This window comes from Somniosus microcephalus, chromosome 3, assembly GCF_052327205.1.
Source record: "Somniosus microcephalus isolate GS21.2 chromosome 3, FLI_Smic_1.0, whole genome shotgun sequence".
NCBI lineage: Eukaryota > Metazoa > Chordata > Chondrichthyes > Squaliformes > Somniosidae > Somniosus > Somniosus microcephalus.
In genome coordinates, this window is record NC_140989.1 from 341,419,228 (window position 1) to 341,441,945 (window position 22,718).

Below are 22,718 nucleotides of genomic sequence, written 5' to 3' on the forward strand. Positions count from 1 at the left end.
GAAATTTGGTTCGAGTTGTCAATTTGGATCAGGTGCTCCAGGCAGATGGTAAATGAAAAATGCGCAGAGCGAATAAGCAATGGATCTGAAATAGCTACATCAGTTGTTTGGTTTAATTGCTAATTTTATACACCGAGTGAGCTGGTTTAAACTTTAGGAACATTTGACAATATATTGTTACAATCCCCACTTGTGCATTTGAGAGGAGGAGAATCGTGCACATTACTATCTGGAGCTGAACGGGTATAAATCACAAGATCTTTATGCAACCACTTTTTTTTAAGAGGTTATACTTTATCACATACCGAGATCAATATTAGAGTTACAGAGATATGGCAGAGCAGTATGATAGTTAAGTTATTGTTAAGTTACCATATTTATAAAGTAACAATTATACTGTAGATTTGGAACAGATATCCCTATCAAACTAATAGGATTTAGGGGCCCTCTTTATTCTGATAACCTTATAAAAAGGGGAACTATAACTTTTGAAATTTAGTTGAAGCAAAGCACATGATCTTTTCATAGAGGACAAGGTCCCAAATATTTCAATTTACACACATTTGTTGAATGGTTTGAACTCAGACTAATTCATAGGAAGCCACTTACAGTGAATGCAAGAAAAGCAATTGACTTCACGACATGAGAATCTCAGCGAATCTCTGCCAAGAGCCCACAGTGAAAGGGAATACAGGAATTGTTTTTTAAATTAAATATTGAGTCATGTCCTGTGATATTTTTATGGGGTAGTAATTGGTATGCGTTGCATCTGTTTTCAGGCATAAAACGGGCGCAACAATGGCAGATTTACCAGGGGACGGCCCATGCCCGATCTGTGAGTGCATTCGGGCCACTGCTAAATTTATCGCGCCTTTTTTCCCCCGGTGTCCCGGGCAGCGATTTAAAACAAGCGTTAGGCCCCTTGCATATGTTAATGATGGGGGCTAACCTATAAATATAGCAACAGGACGAGGCCATTCAGCCTCCCGGGTCTATTCCACCATGCTATTAGATCATAGATCTGTACCTCAACTTAATTTACCTGCCTTTGATCCATATCCCTTGAAACCCTTAACTAACAAAAATCTATCAGTCCCAGGCTTGAAAATTTCAGTTGGCCTAGCCTCAACAGCATTTTGGGGCCAGAGTTCTAGATTTCCACTACCCTTTATGTATAAAAGTGTTTACTGATTTCATTGCTAAATCACCAAGCTCTAATTTTAAGATTATACACCTTTGTTCTGGATTCTCCCATCAGAGGATATAGTTTCTCTGTATTTACCCTAACAGTTCCCTTTATCATTTTAAACACCTCAATTAGAACACCCCTCAAACTTCTAAACTCAAGGGAATATAAGTCAAATTTATGCAATGTGTCCTCATAATTTAACCCTTAAAGCCCTCTTTTAATTCTGGTGAATCTGCACTGTACCCCTTCCTAGGCCAATATATCTTTCCTAAGGTTCGATGCCCAAAACAAAACATAGTACTCCAGATGGGGTCCGATGAAGCTCTGTACATCGGAACTGCAACCTCCTCACTTTTGTATTCCAGCCCCTTTGAGATAAAGGGCAACATTCTATTAGCCTTTTTGATTACTATTTGTACCTGTGCACTAACTTTTAGTGCTGTGTGTGCATGGATACTCCACAGCTCCTAGTCTCTCATCATTAAGAAAATATTCTAAGAACATAAGAACATAAGAAATAGGAGCAGGAGTAGGCCAATCGGCCCCTCGAGCCTGCTCCACCATTCAATAAGATCATGGCTGATCTGATCCTAACCGCCAATCCACTATCACAGAACCATCTCCTGAATCTAACAGAATTAGACACACGAAATAGGAGCAGGATCAGGCTACACGGCCCCTGGGCCCGCTCCGCTACCCACAGGGCCATGTCCGATCCGAACCTAGACTCATGTCCAAATTCCTGCCCGCTCCCCGTAACCCTTAATTCCCTTTACTTCTAGAAAACTGTCTATTTCTGTTTTAAATTTATGTAATGATGTAGCTTCTACAGCTTTTTGGGGCAGCATATTCCATGGACCTACCACCCTCTGAGTGAAGTAGTTCCTCCTCATCTCAGTTTTGAAAGAGCAGCCCCTTATTCTAAGACTATGCCCCCTAGTTCTAGTTTCACCCATCGGGAACATCCTCCCCGCATCCACCCGATCCAACCCGATTCTGAATTATGTTGCTCAGTTTCCAAAGTGGATGACCAAACACTTCCCCATAGTGAACTCCATCTGTCATAGTTTTCCAACTCACTTAGTCTTTCTATATCCCTTTGCAATTTCAAGCTCCCATCCACACAACTTACTGTGCCTCCTAACTTAGTGTCATCTGCAAACTTGGATATACAACTCTTTATTCTCTTCATCCAAGTCACTAAAATTTTTTGGTGCAAAGCTGAGGCCAAGTACAGATCCCTGAGGAATATTACTTATCACATTCCACCAATTAGAGAATGAACCCTTTAATCATACTCTCTGGGGGAGAAATTCCCCTCCTTTGCACCTCCCGTGGGGGGGCGTTAATGGGGCGCAAAGGCCTTTTCGCCCGGGTACGGTGCTGACTGCGCCTCCCGCCAAATTCGGCAGGAGGTTAGCAGCGGCGCTACAGAGTTACGCCCTAATTATGATGTCATCTCCGGGCGCATCGGCCCAGTAGCGTCCTGGCACAAAAATTCCCCTTCGCCCCCTGCAGCAGCGCTGGGCGATGGCAGCGACTGCTGCAGAGGGCATGAGCAGGGCGGCCGGCTGCTAGCAGGGTGGAAGTTAAAGGTGAGGTGGCCGGCCGCCCTGAAAAAAATGTCGGATTTTTAAAACACTTTTTTTAATGCTTCTCGGCGTGGGGCCCTTCCCTTTAATTCAGGGAAGAGCCCCTGCAATGTGTCAGCGCCATGCGGCCCCAGTGGATTCCTGAAACTTATCGAAAGCGGGGTAGGAGGGAAAACATATGATGTAATTAAATCAATGTATACAAACAATAAATGTGCAGTTAAAATTGGAGACAAACAAACAAAATACTTCCCACAGGGGCGGGGGGTGACGCAGGGCTCGCCAATCTCACCGACACTCTTTAATATTTACATTAATGGATTGGCAAAACTACTTGAACAATCTACAGCACCCGGCCTCACCCTATATGAATCCAAGGTTAAATTCCTCCTCTATGCCGACGACCTGGTTCTGCTGTCACCAACTAAGGAGGGTCTACAGCAGAACCTGGACCTGCTGGAGTCGTACTGCCAGACTTGGGCCCTGACAATAAATCCCCAAAAAACCAAAGTCCTTGTGTTCCAGCAAAGATCCAAACAACATGGACCCACAATAAATTTCACAGTAGGAACAACCAAAATTGAACAAACCACTCACTACACATACTTGGGCTTAAAAATCAGTTCTACAGGAAACTTCAAACTGGCTGTGAATGAAATGAAAGAGAAAGCAAGAAGGGCTTTCTATGCCATCAAAAAATCAATCCAAATAGAAATCCCAATTAGCATTTGGCTCAAAATTTTCAAATCAGTAATTGAACCAATTGCACTCTATGGCAGTGAGGTCTGGGGACCACTAACACAACAAGATTTTGCAAAATGGGACAAACACCCAATTGAGATCCTACATGCGGAATTCTGTAAAAGTATCCTCCGGACTCAAAGGAAAACAGTAAACAACGCATGCAGGGCGGAACTAGGCCAATACCCATTAATAATCACTATCCAAAAAAGAGCCACCAAATTTTGGAATCACCTACAAATGAGCAACCCCCAATGCTATCACTACGACGCCCTGAAATGCCAAGAGCTGACCATAAAGAAGAATACCCTCAGTCAACTAGTCCTGGGACTCAATAAAGTAACTAATAACAATACTAACAATAACCAGTCCCAGGACAGTGACAGGGTAACACAAAGAATTCGACCCAACACAATCGTCGCAAAGCAAAAGGAAAAATATCTGTCATATTGGGCAGAAACAACAAAAACCCAAAGCAAACTCAATTGCTACTTGGCCCTAAACAGACAATACAACATAGCTGATTACCTGACCATGGTAAAGGATAACAAACTGAGAAGAACCTTGACAAGGTACAGACTTAGCGAACATAGCCTAGCAATCGAAAAAGGCAGACACAGGCAGACCAGGCTGCCAAGAGAAGACAGGATATGCTCTCACTGCAGTCAGGGAGTAGTTGAGACAGAGATGCACTTCCTCACAGCCTGTGGAAAATATCAGGGCATCAGAGAGAATTTCTACCAAAAATTCTCACAAATATGCCCTGAATTCAGAAATCTGACTGACAACCAAAAACTCCCATTCCTACTGGGGGAGGAGAGAAGCTGTGTAACACTGGCGGCACACTATGTTACAGCTTGCCATGAACAGAGGGACAACCAGTAAACTAAGACAAGAGTATATATAAACAAGGCGAATGTATATTTATAAACTCAGGGATATACCTGTTTATACACTGTATGAATGGAACCGCGTTTATGTGTTCAACCATAAATGTATTTTGATGCTTTGGCAACATAAGATGTACCTTATCATGCCAATAAAGCGATTTGTATTGTATTGTATTGTATTGGGTGGCGCAAACTTCCCCCCCCTCTTGCGCTCCAAGAAGGAACACTTAATTTAGCACTACTCTTCCCTCTTGGAGCAAAAAATGGGAATTTCAGAGGCTGGAAGAGGTTAGTGCCTGGCAGTAACTTTTCCAGAGTTTCTGATTTAGTGCCCCAAACAGGGCTCGAGGGGAATTTCTAGCCCTCTGTCTCCTATCTCCTAACCAATTACTGACCCATGTCACAGAGTTATTTCCAATTCTTTCATTTTTGCTAATAATCTCTTGTGCAACACCTTCTCAAATGCCTTCCAGATGTTCACATTCATAGACACTCCCCTAGTCATCATACTAGGGACTGCCTCAAAATTAGATTAGTCAGAGATGACCTACCCATCACAAACCCATGCTGACTCTTTGATTAACTGATACTTGTTCATGTTCTCAGTCACTCTGTCTCTGCTGATAGATTGCAGAATCTTCCTCACAATTGAAGTTAAACTGGCAGATCTGTCGCTACCTGGTTTCATCCTCCCTTTCTACATAAATAATAGAAGTACATTTGCAAATTTTCAATCCAAAGGTGCAGTTCCTGAATCTTGAAAGCTTTGGAAAGTTATAACTAATGCAACTGCAATTTGCTCACCTATTTCTTTTTATACCCTGGGGTGGAAACCATCATATCCTGGAGATTGGTCTATCATAAGTCCCATTATTCTCTCCATTACCTTTATTACTTTAGATTAAAGTTCCTCCCCTTGATTTATTTTTAGGTTCACTTGTACCACTGGTTATTTTGTCCTCCTCCTCATACTCATTTAACAAGTCTGACATTTCATTATTATAAGTTACTGTCTCACTTGCATTCATCTTTCACTGGCCCACATTCCCCTTTACCATTTTCTTTCCCTTAATAGATTTCTATACACTTTTTCTGTTAGCTTTGATATTTCTTGCAATTTTTTCATATTCCTTTTTGCACATCTTAGCTCTTCCCTGAATTAAAGGGAAGGGCCCCATGCCCAGAAGCATTAAAAAAAAGTGTTTTAAAATTCCGACATTTTTTTCAAGGCGGCCGGCCACCTCACATTCTTTGTATCCCTTTGATGCTTTTTAAAGTTTTATCAGTCAGATATTTACTTTTCCTTGCATTTGTGTAAGCCGTATCTTTTAGCTTGATACTGTCTCTTACCTCATTTTGTTGACCATGGTTGCTTAACTATACAACCAATGCCTCGGACTCCTCTGGGAAATTGGTTTGCAATGAGTGGAGCAGGCGCCAGGCCTGCTCAACTCAGGATTCTTCAGTGGCTGATGCCGCCCAAAGGTGAGTTTAGAAAAAATGTTTAAATGTTGCTATGGAGTTAGGTGGAGCAGGAGTGCTCCCATGGCTCCACAGTCCAAATGATTGGCTACCTCCCAGCGCTGGCGCTCCACCCACCATCCTGGGACTTACCTTCGGGCTGCTGTGGACGAGGCAAGTGGGCCAACATTCATTGCCTTCAAATCCTCAAGCTGCCTGTTGAGGTGCGACAAGCACCAGCTGTTCATGAAAATAATGTTAATAAGGCTCAAGTCCCAATTTCGGGCCTGCCTCAGGCCACCTGGTTGGGACGCATGTTGTCGGCCAAGAATGGGTTATAACCAATTTCCACACCTATATTTTGATATTCTGTTTAATCTGTCATTTGGTGAAAAGGAAGGCTTTTTTTTTAATAGAAGCAAATGCTGTACCTAAATGAATTTTTACACAAAATAAAGTTATATGTGCATATTGGGAGCCAGTGGTGGGACTCATGCCTGACATAAATGAAGAAGGTTGTGGTTTTGCAAGCCAATCATCTCAGCCCAGGATAACACTGCAGCTGTTCCTCAGGGCAGCTTCCTAGGACTAACTATCTTCGGCTGCTTCATTAATGTCCTTCCCTCAATCATAAGGTCAGAAGTGGGGCTGTTCCCTGATGATTGCACAGTGTTTAGCTCCATTTGTAATTCCTCAGATAATTAAGTCGACCATACCCACGTGTAGAAAGACCAAGACAACATCCAGCCTTGAGCTATAAGCGGCTATTTGCTACATTCTCGCTACACAAGTGCCAGGTAATGACCATCTCCAACAAGAGAGAGCCTAACCACCTCCCCTTGACATTCAGTGGTATTACCATCACTGAGTCCAACACCATCAACATACTAGGGGTCATAATTGACCAGAAATTCAGCTGGACCAGCCACATAAATGCCATGGCTACTAGAGCAGGTCAGAGTCTGGGTATTCTACGGTGAGTGACTCACCTTATGACTCCCCAAAGCCTCTTCAACACCTACAAGGCACAAGTCCGGAGTGTAATGGAACTGTTGAACTGATAACTTGTAGGACTTCCAGTCCGGTCCCACGAAAGACTCAAGACTCTGGAGACAAGTTAAGCTTCAAGATTTATTGAACATAGATGTGATTACAAGCAAGCAAATATTTATATCATACATGTAAGTAGGCTACCCATTGGAGACCAAGAGCATCACCAATCCAGAGCAGTTCTTGATCAGGAGTACCTCCCCAAAGATACTTTGCGGTCTACGTTTATACTTTTACCCTAAAACACCTATTTTGAATCATGTTATGATATAACCCTAGCACCATTTGCTATCCTTTTGTCTGAAAACTGACTTAAACCAGATTTGTCCAGCTCTGCAATATATCATTTGGTTAGTCTCTGCTTGAAACCATTAAACATGAGTCCCCATCTCTTATCGCTTGCTCAAGGTTACTTCATCTTGTTTTTCTTGCATCTCCCAGTACTTTTCCCCTATACTTAGACTAATCTGTTCCATGGTAACTCCCTCCCCACTTGAATATTTTGACTTGTACTCTATTAAAGTCATGTGATACTGGTTTCATTTAAGATTCCTATTGTCTAGATCCAGGAATACAGTTAATTACATCTACACCAGCTGCATTTGATTCTGTTATTATACTTGATCTTGTTCAAGCTGCCTGTTTCTGCACAGAGATGTCTCAGGCTTGAAGGTTGGCCTCAATCTCCCTGTCCATACAGGCTATATGGCACTCTCCCCTCTCACTGTAGCTCCCTGTACTAATTAACCCACGACGCTCTTTACTTATACCAAGTTGTGAACCTACTGTAGTACACACTATCCTCTACTGTCCACTTGCTTGGATGGGTGCAGCTGCAACAATGCTCAAGAAGCTTGACACCATCGAGGACAAAGCAGCCTGATTGATTGACACCTCATCCAGCATTGTGGGAGCACCTTCACCACATGGACTGCAGTGGTTCTAGGGTTGGGCAATAAATGATGGTGTTTCTAGCGATGCCTACAACCCGAGAAAGAAAGGGCCAAATTCATCAAACACAATTATGAATTTATTTTGTGAGCTTCTATTAACAATAGCCAAAAAGGATATCTGGTGGTAAGTTACAATATTACTAAATGTAAATTAAAATCGTCTTTGTTAGAATATGGATAACATGCTGTTATTGGCGAGATATTTTGTTTATTCCATGTGTGTGCTATTCCCAATAAAGCTCTAAATGTGTCCATTTGAAATGAGATCTGAAGCACTATATCGCTTCCAACTGTTGAGCAGTTTTTCCACACAAGTGAAGCATTAACCCTTTGAACGCTGGCGTTACAATTTCTCCCTGTAGAATAAATATGAGCAACATTTATATACTTTGAATAAGAGATTAGGATATAGATCAGAATTACTGTTGCAATTTTAAAATGTACTCTAATTGTGTTTATTTAGTCTGTGCTGGCATTACGTAAGAGCCTTGTTTTCTGCAATGTTTAAAAGCCTTACAAAATGTCAAGATTCTCAAAAATGAGTGCAACAAAATTGATGGTATCACACGTGTTGTATATGAAACTATACATATATAGAAACATAGAAGATAGGAGCAGGAGTAGGCCATTTGGCCCCTCGAGCCTGCTCCGCCATTCAATGAGATCGTGGCTGATCATCCAAATTCAGTACCCTGTCCCTGCCTTCTCTCCATATCCCTTGATCCCTTTAGCCTTAAGAAATATATCCAACTCCTTCTTGAATATATTTAATGAATTGGCCTCTACTGCCTTCTTCGGTAGAGAATTCCACAGGTTCACCACTCTCTGGGTGAAAAAATTCCTCCTCATCTCTGTCCTAAATGGCTTACCCCTTATCCTTAGACTGTGACCCCTGGTTCTGGACTCCCCGACCATCGGGAACATCCTTCCAGCATCCAGTCTGTCTAGTCCTGTTAGAATTTTATACATTTCAATGAGATCCCCTCTCATTTTTCTAAACTCCAGCGAGTACAAGCCCAATCGACCCAATCTCTCCTCATACGTCATTCCTGCCATCCCAGGTATCAGCCTGGTGAATCTTCACTGCTCTCCTTCCATGGCAAGAACATCCTTCCTCAGATAAGGCGACCAAAACTGCACACAATAGTCAAGATGTGGTCTCACGAAGGCCCTGTACAACTGCAGCAAGACATCCTTGTTCCTGTACTCGAACCCTCTCGCTACAAAGGCCAACATACCATTTGCCTTCTTTACCGCCTGCTGCACCTGCATGCTTACCTTCAGCGACTGGTGCACAAGGACGCCCAGGTCTCATTGCACTTCCCCTTTTCCCAACCTATTGCCATTCAGATAATAATCTGCCTTCCTGTTTTTGACACCAAAGTGGATAACCTCGCATTTATCCACATTATATTGCATCTGCCATGCTTCTGCCCAATCACCCAACCTGTCCAAATCATACTGGAGTTTCTCGGCATCCTCGTCACAGCACACACACCCACCCAGCTTTGTGTCGTCTGCAAACTTGGAGATATTACATCTAGTTCCCTTGTCCAGATCATTAATATATATTGTGAATAGTTGGGGTCCAAGGACCGATCCCTGCGGTACCCCACTAGTCACTGCCTGGCACTCGGAAAAAGAGCCGTTTATTCCAACTCTTTGCTTTCTGTCTGCCAACCAGTTCTCTATTCAAGTCAATACCTTGCCCCCAATCCCATGTGCCTTAACTTTACACACTAATCTCTTATGCGGGACCTTATCGAAAGCCTTTTGAAAGTCCAAATACACCACATCCACTGGTTCTCCCTTATCTATTTTACCAGTTACATCCTCAAAAAATTCCAGTAGATTAGTCAAGCACGATTTACCTTTTGTAAATCCATGTTGACTTTAACCGATCCGGTCACTTTTTTCCAAGTGCTCTGCTATTACATCCTTTGTAATGGACTCTAGCAATTTCCCCACTACCGATGTCAGGCTTACCGGTCTGTAATTCCCCGTTTTCTCTCTACCACCTTTTTTGAACAGTGGGGTAACATTAGCTACCCGCCAATCCATGGGTACTGTTCCAGAGTCTATCGACTTTTGGAAGATGACCAGCAAAGCATCTATTATTTCTAGGGCCACTTCCTTAAATACCCTAGGATGTAGATTATCAGGCTCTGGGGATTTATCGGCCTTCAATCCCATCAATTTCCCTAACACCATTTCCCTACAAATACTGATTTCTATCAGTTCCTCCCTTTCATTAGACCCTATGTTCCCCGACATCTTTGGGAGGTTATTTGTGTCCTCCTTTGTGAAGACAGAATCAAAGTATGTATTTAATTGGTCTGCCATTTCTTTGTTTCCCATTATAAATTCCCCTGATTCTGACTGCAAGGGACCTATGCTTGACTTCACCAATCTTTTTCTCTTCACATATCTATAAAAGCTTTTACAGTCAGTTTTTATGTTCCCTGAAAGCTTACTCTCATACTCTATTTCCCCCTCTTAATGAATCCCTTTGTCCTCCTTTGCTGAATCCTAAACTGCTCCTAATCCTCAGGTTTACTGCTTTTTCTGGCCAATTTATATGTCCTCTCCTTGGATCTTATGCTATCCCTAATTTCCCTTGTTAGCCATGGTTGAGTCACCTTCTTTGTTTTATTTTTATGCCAAACTGGGATGAACAACTTCTGTAGTTCATCCATGCAATCTTTGAATGTTTGCCATTGCCTATCCACCGTCAACCCTTTGAGTGACATTCCCCAATCAATCCTACCCAACTCACGCCTCATACCATCGTAGACTCCTTTATTTAAATTCAGGACTCTAGTCTCTGAGTCAACTACTTCACTATCCATCTTAATGAAGAATTCTATCATATTATGACCACTCCGACCCAAGGGGCCTCGCACAACAAGATTGCTAATTAATCCTTTCTCATTAAATAATACCCAGTCTAAGATGGCCTAATCTCTAGTTGGTTCCTTGACATATTGGTCCAGGAAACCATCCTGCATATACTCCAGGAATTCCTCCTCCACAGTATTGTTACTAATTTGGTTAGCCCAATCTATATGTAGATTAAAGTCACCCATGATGACTGCTGTGCCCTTATTGCACACTTCTCTAATTTCCCGTTTAACGCCATCCTCGACCTCTGCATTACTGTTTGGAGGTCTATATACCACTCCCACTAACGTTTTCTGCCCCTTGGTATTTCTCAGTTCTACCCATACAGATTCCACATCATCAGAGCTAATATCCTTCCTTACAATTGTGTTAATCCCCTCTTTAACCAGCAATGCTACCCCACCTCCTTTTCCTTTTTGCCTATCTTTCCTGAATATTGAATACCCCTGGATGTTGAGTTCCCAGCCTTGGCCACCCAGGAGCCATGTTTCCGTAATCCCAATCATATCATATTTGTTTACCTCTATTTGCGCAGCTAATTCATCCACCTTATTACGAATGCTCCTCGCATTAAGACACAGAGCCTTCAGGCTTGTTTTTTTCATGCTCTTAGATCTTTTAGAATTATTATTTACTGTGGCCATGTTTGATTTAAACCCTTGATTTCTCTGCCTGCCACTTTGGTTTTTCTCCTTCCTATCTTTTGCTTTTATCGTTGTTTCCCTTTCCTCTGTCTCCCCGCTCAGGTTCCCAACCCCCTGCCATTTTAGTTTAAACCCTCCCCCATATACAAATGTAGTCTGTTGATAAAAAAAACAAATTCTCCAATGATGATCTTAAAATGACAGGGCATCTCAGTATTTTAAGTACTAATATGTTTAATTATTCAGAGTTTAAACTGTACTTCTGTACATTAATTACATTTGAAAATACGTGTTATAATTCAAAAATGTTCAACATGTTGCCAAAAGTACATCTTTTGTACTGTTTAGCAAAGAAACACCATGTAATGTAAAACATGCTAAAGTTTTTTCCTGGGTTGTCGGATAGCAAAACACCCATGGGATTTTCTACATTAATAATGTTTTTAATTATAAAAAGAAAAATGCAAGAGAAAATCAAATTTTTGGAAAAAATGCCAAAACAGGGTAGCTGTCTTAGAATATTTTTGCTGATTAACCAATTGCTCATTACTAGCCAGCCAAAACTCTTGTTTGTCAAATGTTCTCTCTCTTCTTTTCAATGAATAGTAGGAGGACCCAAATTGTTGCAGAGTTCCTTAACTCTCTGTAGATAATAAAACTGAAGCTTTTACGTGGAACACCATGAAAGGAACTAAATGGCCCCTTTATTCAAAAGTCGGTGTAATTAACAGTATCAAGCCCAGTCAGTTCACAAGGACTTAATGTTCCCATTTGCTACAAAGAACTTCCATTGTTGTAATACCTTTCTATTTAGCTCCTTAAATAACTGGGGGGTGGGGAGAGAAATTCATTATAGCTCCGTTTGGGGCACTAACTTTTAAAAGTTGAGAAAATTAGCACCAGGCGTTAATGTTTCCAAACTTTAAAAAAATTCGGTTTTGTGCTCCAGAAAGGAAGTGGAGTGCTAAATCAAGCACATTCTTTGAGCGCAATCGGCAGCAGGCGGGGCGGAGACTTCAGCAGCGCCGCACACTGGGCCGTGCAGCGCGGCCGTGTTCAAAGGCTCCTTCCCTCCCTTAAACGGAAGGGCCATCGCTGCAGGCTCCGCAACAGAAAAATTATCTACCTGGACCAGCAAGGTAACCGCAATCCCGCGGGATCAGCCTGGCACGCAAGCAGAGTGCCGGGCTGATCGATCGTGGGCAGGAGCCCGTGAAAAAAACTGGAACAAGAAAGTTAAGGATTTTTTTTACTTACCTCGGCCACCTCGCCTTTAATCATCATCCCCGAAGCGGCCGGCCGGTGCACACCTCCTCAGCTGTCGGTGTTTTCGGCTGGCGCTGCTGCAGGGGGCGGAAGTCAATTTAGGGTCTGGGGCGCTACCGGGGCGATGCACGCGGCGATGACGTTACGATCTCCGGGCGAAGGAGATCAGGGCGCAATGCCGTAGCGCCGCCACAAAACTCCCACCGAATATGGCGGTAGCCGATATCAGCACGCACCCAGTCGCAAAGCCATTTGAGCCCCGTTAATGCCCCCCAGGGGTGCTAATGGGAGGTGCAAAGGCACCCAATTTCGCCCCCCTGGGTCTGTTGCTTCAAATCAGACTTATGACCAGTTCATACAAAACCTAATAAACATTCATTGTAATACAGTCACAGTTCTCAATTTCCTACTCAATGTCTAAATACAGCTCTTATTTTTTATTTAAAGTACTTGAGGGCGAAATTGGGTGCCGTTGCGCCTCCCGTTAGTGCCCATGGGGAGAGTTAGCTTGGCGCAAATTGCTTTGCAACCAGGCGCGGCGCTGACATCAACTCCCGCTATATACGGCGGGAGTTTTGAGGCGGCGCTATGGCGTTGCGCCCTGATCTCCTTCACCCGGAGATCGTGACATCATCACCATACGCATCGCCGCGTGCATCGCCCCAGTCCCGAAATTGACTTCCGCCCCCTGCCGCCGGTCGAAAACACCGACAGCTGCAGGAGGCGTGCACCGGGCGGGCAGCTGCTTCAGGGGTGATGATTAAAGGCAAGGTGGTCGAGGTAAGTAAAAAAAAACTTACCTTTCTTGTTCCAGTTTTTTCCCACAGATTCCTGCCCGTGATCGATCAGCCCGGCACTCTGCTTGAGTGCTGGGCTGATCCCGCGGGATTGCGGCTGCCTCGGTGGTCCAGGTAGATAATTTTTCTATTGCAGGGCCTGCAGCGACGGCCCTTCCCTTTCAGGGAGGGAAGGAGCCTTTGAACGAGGCCGCGCTGCATGGCCCAGTGTGCAGCGCTGCTGAAGTCACCGCCCTGCCTGCTGCCGATTGCGCTCCAAGAAGGAAGTTTTGGTGTCCATACTTAAGAAAGGACATACTTGCTCTCGAGTCAGTACAAAGAAGGTTCACTCGGTTAATCCCGGGGATGAGGGGATGGACATATGAGGAGAGGTTGAGTAGATTGGGACTCTACTCATTGGAGTTCAGAAGAATGAGAGGCGATCTTATTGAAACATATAAGATTGTGAAGGGGTTGGATCGGGTGGATGTGGGGAGGATGTTCCCGATGATGGGTGAAACTAGAACTAGGGGGCATAGTCTTAGAATAAGGGGCTGCTCTTTCAAAACTGAGATGAGGAGGAACTACTTCACTCAGAGGGTGGTAGGTCCATGGAATATGCTGCCCCAAAAAGCTGTAGAAGCTACATCATTACATAAATTTAAAACAGAAATAGACAGTTTCCTAGAAGTAAAGGGAATTAAGGGTTATGGGGAGCGGGCAGGAATTTGGACATGAGTCTAGGTTCGGATCGGTCATGGCCCTGTGGGTAGCGGAGCGGGCCCAGGGGCCATGTAGCCTGATCCTGCTCCTATTTCATGTGTCTAATTCTGTTAGATTCAGGAGATGGTTCTGTGATAGTGGATTGGCGGTTAGGATCAGATCAGCCATGATCTTATTGAATGGCGGAGCAGGCTCGAGGGGCCGATTGGCCTACTCCTGCTCCTATTTCTTATGTTCTTATGTTCTTATGTTCTAAGTGGAGCACTTGATTTAGCGCTCCACTTCCTGGAGCGCAAAACCGATTTTTTTTAAAGTTTAGAAACATTAGCGCCTGGTGCTAATTTTTTCAACTTTTAAAAGTTAGCACCCCAAACGGGGCTATAATGAATTTCTCGCCCCTTGTATTGAGTAATTCAGTAGCAGTGCTTCTAAGAACCATGCCTATGAAGCAAAACCTTCAGCATAACATTATCCTATAAACCAGCAGTTTTATTTATATCTATTTGGAAAGTAACCTTTCGCTGACAAAGTGTTCCATTCAAAGACAAGTCACCATTAAGCAATTCATAGGCTACAGATAATGAGTGTTTATTACAAATGGCCCAGTAATTATTCTTTAGCATTAATATATCCTTATATAATTGCATCTCAATGCTGAAAACCACCCTGTAAAACAGAAGTTTCCATTAACTAGGGTGAAGCAGCTCCTGCTGGTATTAGCTATAGGCACAAAATACTTTGCAACTCTATTCATCTGATTAAGTCATAGTTTTACAAACTAGGGAAAGCCCCATGAGGATCTCAAGCGGTTCCTGACATTATCAACAACAACAACAATTATTTGTATTTATATAGCGCCCTTAACATAAGAAAGTGTCCCAAGGTGTTCACAGGAGCGTAATCAGACAAAATTTGACAAGTTTTTATTTGTTGTCATCCCAGTCTTGTACTTTTCTGTTTCTGTTGATATATTAGCACATTATTTTTGTTGATTGATCTATCTACCATTAAAACTCTTACATCTGTGTACATTTCCTGTCAAACCTTTCCATTATAAATTCCTATATCCACAAGTCTTTTATAAACACATAACTAGTAAAAGGGTAATCAAAGGAAGGGTGGGGCCAACTAGGGACCAAAAAGCAGAACCTCTTGTAGAGGCAGAGGGCATGGCCGAGGTACGAAAAGACTACTTTGCATCTGTCTTCACGAGAGAAGAGGATGCTGCCAATGTAGCAGTAAAGGAGGCGGCAGTAGTGATACTGGATAGGATAAAAATAGATAAAGAGGTAGTAATTAAGAGGTTGGCAGCTCTCAAAGTAGAAACGACACCTGGTCCGGATGGAATGCATCCTAAGTTACTGAGGGAAATAAGGGTGAAAATTGTGGAGGCTCTGGCCATAATCTTCCAATCTTCCTTGGATATGGGGTGGTGCCAGGCGACTGCAGATGTTACCCCCCTGATTAAAAAAAGGGGAGAGGGATAAATCCGGCAACTACCAGCCAGTCAACCTAACATCGATGGCGGGGAAACTTTTAGAGACAATCCGAGACAAAATAAAATCGGCATTTGGAAAAGTATGGGCTAATAAATGCAAGTCAGTGCAGATTTGTTAAAGGCAAATCATGTTTAACTAACTTGATTGAGTTCTTTGATGAAGTAATGAAGAGGGTTGATGAAGGTAGTGCGGTTGATGTTGTGTATATGGACTTTCAAAAGGCATTTGACAAAGTACCACATAAATAGACTTGTTAGCAAAATTAAAGCCCATGGGATTAAAGGGACAGTGGCAGCATGAATACAAAATTGGCTAAGGGACAGAAACATAGAAACATAGAAGATAGGAGCAGGAGTAGGCCATTCGGCCCCTCGAGCCTGCTCCGCCATTCAATGCGATCATGGCTGATCATCCAAATTCAGTACCCTGTCCCTGCTTTCTCCCCATATCCCTTGATCCCCTTAGCCTTAAGAAATATATCTAACTCCTTCTTGAATATATTTAATGAATTGGCCTCAACTGCCTTCTGTGGTAGAGAATTCCACAGGTTCACGACTCTCTGGGTGAAGATATTCCTCCTCATCTCAGTCTGAAATGGCTTACCCCTTACCTTTAGTCTGTGACCCCTGGTTCTGGACTCCCCCGCCATCGGGAACAGCCTTCCTGCATCTAGCCTGTCTAGTCCTGTTAGAATTTTATAAGTTTCAATGAGATCCCCTCTCATTCTTCTAAACTCTAGCAAATATAAGCCTAATCGACCCAATCTCTCTTCATACGTCATTCCTGCCATCCCAGGTAGCAGTCTGGTGAATCTTTGCTGCACTCCCTCCATGGCAAGAACATCCTTCCTCAGATAAGACGACCAAAACTGCACACAATACTCAAGGTGTGGTCTCACCAAGGCCCTGTACAACTGCAGCAAGACATCCTTGCTCCTGGACTCGAATCCTCTCGCCATGAAGGCCAGCATACCATTTGCTTTCTTAACCGCCTGCTGCACCTGCTTGCTTAGCTTCAGCGACTGGTGCACAAGGACACCCAGGTCTCGTTGCACTTCCCTTTTTCCCAATCTATTGCCGTTCAGATAATAATCTGCCTTCCTGTTTTTTCCACCAAAGTGGATAACCTCGCATTTATCCACATTATACTGCATCTGCCATGCAGCTGCCCAATCGCCCAACCTGTCCAAATCGTACTGGAGTTTTTCTGCATCCTCCTCACAGCACACACGCCCACCCAGCTTTGTGTCGTCTGCAAACTTGGAGATATTACATCTAGTTGCCTCGTCTAGATCATTAATATATATTGTGAATAACTGGGGTCCTAGCACCAATCCCTGCGGAAAAAGAGCCGTTTATTCCAACTCTTTGCTTCCTGTCTGCCAACCAGTTTTCTATCCAAGTCAGTACATTACCCCCAATCCCATGTGCTTTAACTTTGCACGCTAGTCTCTTATGCGGGACCTTATCGAAAACCTTCTGAAAGTCCAAATACACCACATCCACTGGTTCTCCCTTATCTATTCTACCAGTTACATCCTCAAAAAATTCCAGTAGATTAGTCAAGCATGATTCACCTTTTGTAAATCCATGTTGACTTTGTCCGATCCTGTCACTGTTTTCCAAGTGCTCTGCTATTACATCTTTTATAATGGACTCTAGCATTTTCCCCACTACCGATGTCAGGCTTACCGGTCTATAATTCCGCGTTTTTTCTCTACCACCTTTTTTAAATAATGGGGTTACATTAGCTATCCCCCAATCCATGGGAACTGTTCCAGAGTCTATAGAATTTTGGAAGGTGACCAGCAATGCATCTGCTATTTCTAGGGCCACTTCCTTAAGTACCCTAGGATGTAGATTATCAGGCCATGGGGATTTATCGGCCTTCAATCCCATCAATTTCCCTAACACCATTTCCCTACAAACACTGATTTCATTCAGTTCCTCCCTCTCATTAGACCCTATGTTCCCCGACATCTCTGGGAGTTTATTTGTGTCCTCCTTTGTGAAGACAGAACCAAAGTCTGTATTTAATTGGTCTGCCATGTCTTTGTTCCCCATTATAAATTCCCCTGATTCTGACTGCAAGGGACCTATGCTTGACTTCACCAATCTTTTTCTCTTCACATATCTATAGAAGCTTTTACAGTCAGTTTTTATGTTCCCTGCAAGCTTACTCTCAGAAAGCAGAGAGTAATGGTGAACGTTTGGTCTACAGGCTGGAGGGAGGTGTTCCCCAGGAGTCTGTATTTGGAGCAACGTTCCCCCTAAGGTGCATGGGCATGCGGCCGCGCATCAATCGGGTGGTTCCGCGCAGGCCGCTCACCAGCTGTTGCCGCTGGAAACGATACCACACAGCAAATTTAAAGGGACTGCGCGCAAAAAAAAATTAGAGGGAACATTTTAATTAACCGCATTCATCATGAGACAGGATTTCTGACAGACTTCCTTCCAAATGTTTCCAAAACACACTCAAGAACAAATTTTCTATTTTTTCCTTCAGGTAACGCTGACATTTTCATTATTATCAACTGCTAAATTAAACTGCTTAAAGTCAGCCAAGAGGAAAACCACAGCTGTCCTTGCTGTTATTTACAGTTACAAAGCCAAACATTGAATTGATTTTTTTCTCAGTGAACAGCCCCTCACTGCTTCATTTGTCTTCACCATAGCTTTTGTTTTTTAGGCAAATGAACATGCACTGAGGGAGCTTTGGAGGCCTCCCGCCTGGCGGGAATGGGGAAAATAGTGCCTCGAAAATATTGGGGAATGACATACCGTTGTTGTGGCCACTACCATCTTCCTCTGTGCCTCCCGCTGGCCAGCTCGAACGCCTGCCTGAGCTAGGCCCTTTTAATATGCAAATTGGAGTCTCGTGTTGTACGTGGGACCCTGTTTGTCATTTTAGGACAGCCAGCACTGTGTTGAGCATGCGCAGCGCTTTGCCCAGTGTCAGCTGGCAGTCCAACCGAAGAGGGACCCACAGGTAAGTTTTACGATAATGTTGTGAGGCCAGGTGGAGCAGGGATGGGTCTCTGCCACCCCCGCCCACCATGAGATCAGACGCTCGCTTTTCTCTGGCCAGGACGCGGTAAAGCCGGGCGCTCGTTTTCCGCCCACAGCCCGTTGGGTGAATGCTAATGAGGTTCGGCCCTCGAAATGGACAAGGCCTCCCGCCGGGACCATCGGGCGGCTAGTAGGTACACTCCACTAACTGACCGCCAAAAGTCCGTATCGGGGAACAATCTACCTCACAGTGTTATGGAAACATCGACCCCAATATTTATGGGGAGGTCGGGAGGGTGCAGGGGAGGTCAAAACGGCCAAAGAATCAACTGTGCTAATATTTAGTGTGCTAATTAATATGCTAATTTCCCCAAGACCAGAAAATTGTGCTGGGTCCAGGATGCATCTCCATGGAATGCATAAGTCCTGCCCCTCTGGAGATGCATGCCAATCAGAAAATCTGGAGCCTTAGCTTTTGTAGCCCAGCCACTGATTGCGAACCTTACATTTCAGCTCAGCCTGATCTCGTGAGTTAACAATGGAGCATGAGGAGGAACAACTGCCATGATTATATAAGGCCCAGTGGCCCAACCAGATCAATTCATTGACAAGTCATCCACTGTATATTTTTAAAAAATAGATTCTTGTTCTAGCTGTTGCAAGGCACTGAACCACAAGGGACAGAGAGAGAGAGCAAGGAGAGTACAATGGGACCAGTGGGAGACACAGAGAGAGTGTGAGAGAGGAGAGTACAATGGGACCGGTGGGAGACAGAGAGAGAGAGAGAGAGAGAGAGAGAGAGGAAATTACAATGGGACCGGTCGGAGACAGAGAAACACATTTTGTAGGGAATGGAAAGAATAAACATGATATAGAGGAGCAGAAAAGTGTTAGATGGTGTGAAGAATCACAGTAAATTACATTGATTATCTATGCAGATTATGCACATTAGCATTTCAAAATTTCTTTGCTGTCTTGTTTTCTCTGTTCATCTGCAGACAATCCTTCTGTATAATCCTTAGAGTCATAGAGTCATAGAGTTATACAGCACGGATAGAGGCCCTTCGGCCCATCGTGTCCGCGCCGGCCATCAAGCCCTGTCTAATCTAATCCCATATTCCAGCATTTGGTCCGTAGCCTTGTATGCTATGGCATTTCAAGTGCTCATCCAAATGCTTCTTGAATGTTGTGAGGGTTCCTGCCTCCACAACCCTTTCAGGCAGTGAGTTCCAGACTCCAACCACCCTCTGGGTGAAAAAGTTCTTTCTCAAATCCCCTCTAAACCTCCCGTCCTTTACCTTGAATCTATGCCCCCTAGTTATTGACCCTTCTACTAAGGGAAAAAGCTCCTTAGTATCCATCCTATCTATGCCCCTCATAATTTTGTACACCTCAATCATGTCCCCCCTCAGCCTCCTCTGCTCCAAGGAAAACAAACCCAATCTGCCCAGTCTCTCTTCATAGCTGAAGCGCTCCAGCCCTGGTAACATCCTGGTGAATCTCCTCTGCACCCTCTCCAAAGCTATCACATCCTTCCTGTAGTGTGGCGACCAGAACTGCACACAGTATTCCAGCTGTGGCCTAACCAATGTTTTATACAGCTCCATCATAACCTCCTTGCTCTTATATTCTATGCCTCGGCTAATGAAGGCAAGTATCCCATATGCCTTTTTTACCACCTTATCCACCTGTTCCGCCACCTTCAGGGATCTGTGTACTTGCACACCCAGATCCCTCTGACCCTCCGTCTTGCCTAGGGTCTTACCATTCATTGTGTATTCCCTTGCCTTGTTAGTCCCCCCAAAGTGCATCACCTCGCACTTTTCCAGGTTAAATTCCATTTGCCACTGTTCTGCCCATCTGACCAACCCATCTATATCGTCCTGCAGACTGAGACTACCCTCCTCGCTATTTACCACCCTACCAATTTTTGTATCATCCGCGAACTTACTGATCATACCTTTCACATTCATATCCAAGTCATTAATGTAGATCATAAACAGCAAGGGACCCAGCACCGATCCCTGTGGCACCCCACTGGCCACAGGCTTCCAGTCACAAAAACAACCTTCGACCATCACCCTCTGCCTTCTGCCACTAAGCCAGTTTTGTATCCAATGTGCGAAGGCACCCTGGATTCCATGGGCTCTTACCTTCTTGACCAGTCTCCTGTGCGGGACTTTATCGAAGGCCTTACTGAAATCCATGTATACCACATCCACTGCGTTACCCTCATCCACACACCTAGTCACCCCCTCAAAAAATTCAATCAAATTAGTCAGACATGATCTTCCCTTGACAAAGCCATGTTGACTATCCCTGATTAATCCTTGCCTCTCCAAGTGGAGACTAATTTTGTCCCTCAGAATTTTTTCCAATAATTTTCCTACCACTGATGTTAGGCTCACTGGCCTGTAGTTCCCCGGTTTTTCCCTACTCCCCTTCTTGAATAATGGTACTACATTAGCGGTTCTCCAGTCCTCTGGCACATCCCCTGTGGCCAGAGAGGTTCTGAATATATGTGTTAGAGCCCCCGCAATCTCTTCCTTTGCCTCACACAGCAGCCTGGGATACATTTCGTCCAGGCCTGGGGATTTATCCATTTTTAGGCCTGCTAAAACCGCCAATACCTCCTCCCTCTCGATGTTAATATGTTGGAGCATATCACAGTCCCCCCGCCCTATTTCTATGTCCACATCGTCCCTCTCCATAGTGAAAACAGATGCAAAAAATTCATTTAGAACCCCTCTTACATCTTCCGGCTCCACACACAGATTGCCACTTTTGTCCCTAATGGGCCCTATTTTTTCCCTAGTTATCCTCTTACCTTTAATATACTTATAAAACATCTTAGGATTTTCCTTTATTTTGCTCGCCAGTGTTATTTCATGGCCCCTCCTTGATCTCCTAATTTCTTTTTTAAGTATCCCCCTGCACTTTTTGTACCCCTCTAGGGCTTCCTCCGTCTTTAGCCTTTTGTATCTGCCAAAAGCCCTCCTTTTTTTTCTAATCCATTCTCGTATATCCCCTGACATCCAAGGTTCCCTGTGGTTTTTGGAACCACCCTTGACCTTTACGGGAACATGTTGCCATTGTATGATCTCAATCTCCCTTCTGAAAGCCTCCCATTGCTCCGATGCGGATTTTCCTACAAGTAGCTGATCCCAGTCCATTTTGGCCAGATCCTGCCTTATCCTATTAAAATCGGCCTTCCCCCAATTTAGAACCTTTATTTCCGGCCCATCCCTGTCCCATTCTGGCCCATCCCTGTCCCATTCCGGCCCATTCCATGACCACCTTAAATCTCATCATATTATGGTCACTGTCACCAAAGTGCTCACCTACTAGCACTTCTTCCACTTGGCCGGCCACATTCCCTAGAATTAGGTCCAGTACCGCCCCCTCTCTTGTAGGACCTTCTACATGCTGGCTCAAAAAGCTCTCCTGGATGCACTTTAAGAATTCTACACCCTCTGTGCCTTTCACACTCTGACTATCCCAGTTAATATTGGGGAAGTTGAAATCCCCCATTATTATTACCCTATTATTTGCACATTTCTCTGAGATTTGCCTACATATCTGTTCCTCTATCTCCCCCTGACTGTTTGGAGGCCTATAGTACACTCCCAGCAAAGTGCTTGCCCCCTTTTTGTTTTTAAGCTCCACCCATATGGCCTCATTAGAGAAACCTGCTAATATGTCATCCCTCCTTACTGCAGTAATTGACTCCTTAATTAATATTGCGACACCCCCTCCTCTTATACCTCCCCCTCTGTCTCGCCTGAAGATTCTGTACCCCGGAATATTGAGCTGCCAGTCTTGCCCCTCCCTCAACCATGTCTCCGTGATAGCAACAATATCATACTCCCATGTGTTTATCAACACCTTCAGTTCATCCACCTTATTTGCAAGACTCCTTGCATTAAAATAGATGCCATCCAGCCTTGCCCTTGTATATTTGCCCTGTCTACCAAGCTGACTTGTTTTTTTCTCTATAATTGGCAGCACATCACCCCCTATTTCAG

General features: G+C 44.0%; 1 protein-coding gene across 2 annotated transcripts in view; it reads left to right on the forward strand.

Moving 5' to 3' along the window:
* LOC147122288 (phospholipid phosphatase-related protein type 5-like) overlaps positions 1-22,718 on the forward strand; it is a 187,031-nt gene that overhangs the window by 1,739 nt on the left and 162,574 nt on the right. The window lies entirely within an intron of this gene.